Raw genomic sequence first — 3,366 nt, 5'->3', positions numbered from 1 at the left:
TCCTGGGCTGCATTAGGAAGAGCACTGCCAGCAGGTGGGTGGAGGTCATCCTTCCTCTCTGCACATTATCTTTGTTTGTTCATTAAGTGTTCCTGAAGTAGTTGTCGCGAATGGGCAATTTAGACCACTTCAAGAACCACCGTCAATGGTAACAGCAAATGTGGTTTCATTGAAATATGACATGTAAAAGTGCAACTTAACAAATTTTGATGGCAAGGTTCACTCCGTTACTGCACAAAGGATGTAACAATGACTCAAAGTTACCCATACAATATCTTAGTGCATTCTAATACAAGGATACGCACAGTATTGGTCACATACCAAATGTCTGCAGTTAGTCAGAGGTGTCTCAGCCTTAAAGAGCAAACTTGAGAGGTGTCCCAGCTCAAGGGTAGACCACTGCCGTGCAGCCAGGCTGCTTAGCAGGGAGAGCTCCAAGAATGTTCACTGAGGTTGTCATATTTATGGGATAAAGCCATTGGCTCATAGACAAATCACATGCAATGGTGAAGGTCTGCAGGAGACTCCTTGCACCTACAAATTTGTTCCTTGATAAATGAGTCTTGGAGAAGTCACCCGCTATTCATGTGTTAATCTCATGGCTGGTATTCCAGGCTCATAGAAACAATGCTCAGTTTCACTCTACTCTTTTCCAGGTTTTCAGAGAAGAGATTGGAACTGGAGAAGTTCTTGGCCCAGTTATGGCTTAGGCCTTTACCTCCACTGGAGCCTGAACTAAACCACCACTAGTCTGGTCAAGGAGTCCAGTGCATCTGTCACAGTAGGAACAACTCATTATGATGCCCTTGAGTTCCATTTTGAGTTTCAACTGAATATCTTTCTGTCAAGCTTGGAGCATGCTGTCCTTGAAGACCAGCTGTGGTGAGTTCTGTTATGTCTTCCATATTTCTGGCCAATGGATCCCTACTGTGGATATGGCTTGTGAGCAATGCTTGAGAGCAAAGGCATAATAGGGAGATCTATCTATCTCTTATAACAGTCCTTCAGGGCAGGAGAAATGGTGTGTGGAGTTGGATTGTTGCAGCCCAACCTGGCCCCAAGGAATTGCCCACCTCAGGGTGCTGCAGAGCTCTGAGCACTCACCGCACAGCTACAGCCCCTCTGAAGGGCACAGCACCTTCTGGAGGCAGAGTGGGGGGGTCAGCCTCACTATCATCCCCAGAGCTGGGGCCAGCCTTGGCACGAGGAGATGGAGGCCAACATCTCCCTGTGTCTGCTGATCCTGTCTCAAAGAGATCCTATTGCCTAATTCCAGCAGCCCCTCTCCCCAGCACAAGACTCCTCACCTGCAGGCTGCCCAGGAACCTTCTGCTGCACCAGTGACAGAACAGCCTACCCAAACTGACACATGCAGAAATAGGCCTGCTCTTCTCCAAGGATGTCATCTTGGGCATGGCACTGAGCTGGTGGTGCTGCTCTGCCAGGCAGTGGTGCCCAAAGGCCACAGGGAGACAGTCCCAGGTAGATCCCTGTGGATCATTCACAATGTCCATTGGCACTGGGCTCAGCCTAGGCCCATTCCCTAAAACAATGCCCCATGCTCTCCTGCCCTGAGCCCATGGAGAACCCCAGGCCAGCAGCACGCTCACAGGGGCTATTTCTTCAGTCTCTTCCTAACTTCCACTTTGGAAGAAGAGGCAATGCTGAAGAAATCCAGATCCTGCACTGAAGAAATCCATTTTATTAAAGATATGCAACACAAAAGGTCAGATGTGCCATTGTGCCAGAAAATTGCATGCAAAGACCTCTGGCTCAGACAGGATGGGTTCATACCTCTGGGGAAGTGAGCTGGCTGTAGACGTTCCCTGAAAAACAGGATTAGCACAGCTAAAATGCCAAAACCAGAGAGGTTTCAGAGATGAATGGGAAGTCACTCCTAAAAAGACACAAGCCAATTATAGCTACTGAGAGACAACTGATTGAAAAAGATTCTTCAGTGCACCTTTAAGCTCCTGGTTCCTCATGCTGTAGATGAGGGGGTTCACTGCTGGAGGCACAACTGAATACAGACCAGCAACCACCAGATCCAGGGATGGGGAGGAAATGGAGGGGGGCTTCAGGTAGGCAAATGTGCCAGTGCTGAGAAACAAGGAGACCACAGCCAGGTGAGGGAGGCACGTGGAAAAGGCTTTGTGCTGTCCTTGCTGAGAGGGGATCCTCAGCACAGCCCTGAAGATCTGCACATAGGACAACGTGATGAAAATAAAACACACAAAATCCACAGAGACACTAACCACAAGAAGGCCAACCTCCCTGAGGTAGGCGTGTGAGCAGGAGAGCTTGAGGACTGGGGGGATTTCACAGAAGAACTGGTCCACAGCATTGCCATGGCAGAGGGGTATGGAAAATGTATTGGCCGTGTGCAGGACAGCACTGAGAAAGCCACTGCCCCAGGCAGCTGCTGCCATGTGGACACAAGCTCTGCTGCCCAGCAGGGTCCCATAGTGCAGGGGTTTGCAGATGGCAACATAGCGGTCATAAGCCATGATGGTAAGAAGGTAATACTCTGCTACTGCCAAGAATGTAAACAGAAAGAGCTGGACAGAACATCCTACATAGGAGATGGCCCTGGTGTCCCACAGGGAATTGGCCATGGATTTGGGGATAGTGGTGGAGATGGAGGCCAGGTCAATGAGGGAGAGGTTGAGGAGGAAGAAGTACATGGGGGTGTGAAGGCGGTGGTCACAAGTTACAGCGGTGATGATGAAACCATTAAGCCGTTGCCCATGAGGGCAGCCAGGTAGATGCCCAGGAAGAGCCAGAAGTGCAAGAGCTGCAGCTCCCGTGTGTCTGCAAATGCCAGGAGAAGGAATTGCGTCGTGGAGCTGCAGTTGGACATCTGCTGCCTCTGGGCATGGGGACCTGTTCTTAGCGGAAGAGACAATGAAGAGTTAAGGGAGACTTCTCTGAGGAAAATCAAAGCCTTTCTCCTAGACATTCACCCTGCTACCCTCCGCACGCACTGCCATCCATTGCCATTCTTTTCCCAGGAGACCTTCCTTCAGCTCTTTGCCTGTGGCCTTGGCTTTTGCTGGCTGAGTGTGCCGTGAGGAGCAGGGCCTCTGCCTGCTGGCTGCTGAGGAGTCAGCCCTGCTCTGCAGCAGTGAGCTCATGGGAACGGTGGGGGCAGGGGTCAGTTCTGCTGTTTGACTTTGTCAGGTGAAAGTGCTGCTAATGCAGAAGGGCCCGTCAACATCTGAAACCTCAGTACTAAGGAATGGGGATAGCAGAAGGAAGTTTTAAGAGGTTTGGGAATTTTAAAGCTCCCCCCATCTTACCTGTGGAGTTTTCTTGGATGTCAGAAACCCTCAGCACTTCTGCTGCAGTCAGGGAGAACACAGCGAG

General features: G+C 50.4%; 1 pseudogene; it reads right to left on the bottom strand.

Moving 5' to 3' along the window:
- Nucleotides 1–1,922: 1,922 nt before the first annotated feature.
- On the bottom strand, nucleotides 1,923–2,875 carry LOC104124141 (annotated as a pseudogene).
- Between the last annotated feature and the right edge of the window lie 491 nt (nucleotides 2,876–3,366).

Source organism: Egretta garzetta, unplaced genomic scaffold, assembly GCF_000687185.1.
Source record: "Egretta garzetta isolate BGI_Z169 unplaced genomic scaffold, ASM68718v1 scaffold700, whole genome shotgun sequence".
NCBI classification, from domain to species: domain Eukaryota; kingdom Metazoa; phylum Chordata; class Aves; order Pelecaniformes; family Ardeidae; genus Egretta; species Egretta garzetta.
The sequence above is the reverse complement of the archived record's forward strand: the minus strand, read 5'-3'. Positions and strand labels throughout refer to the sequence as shown.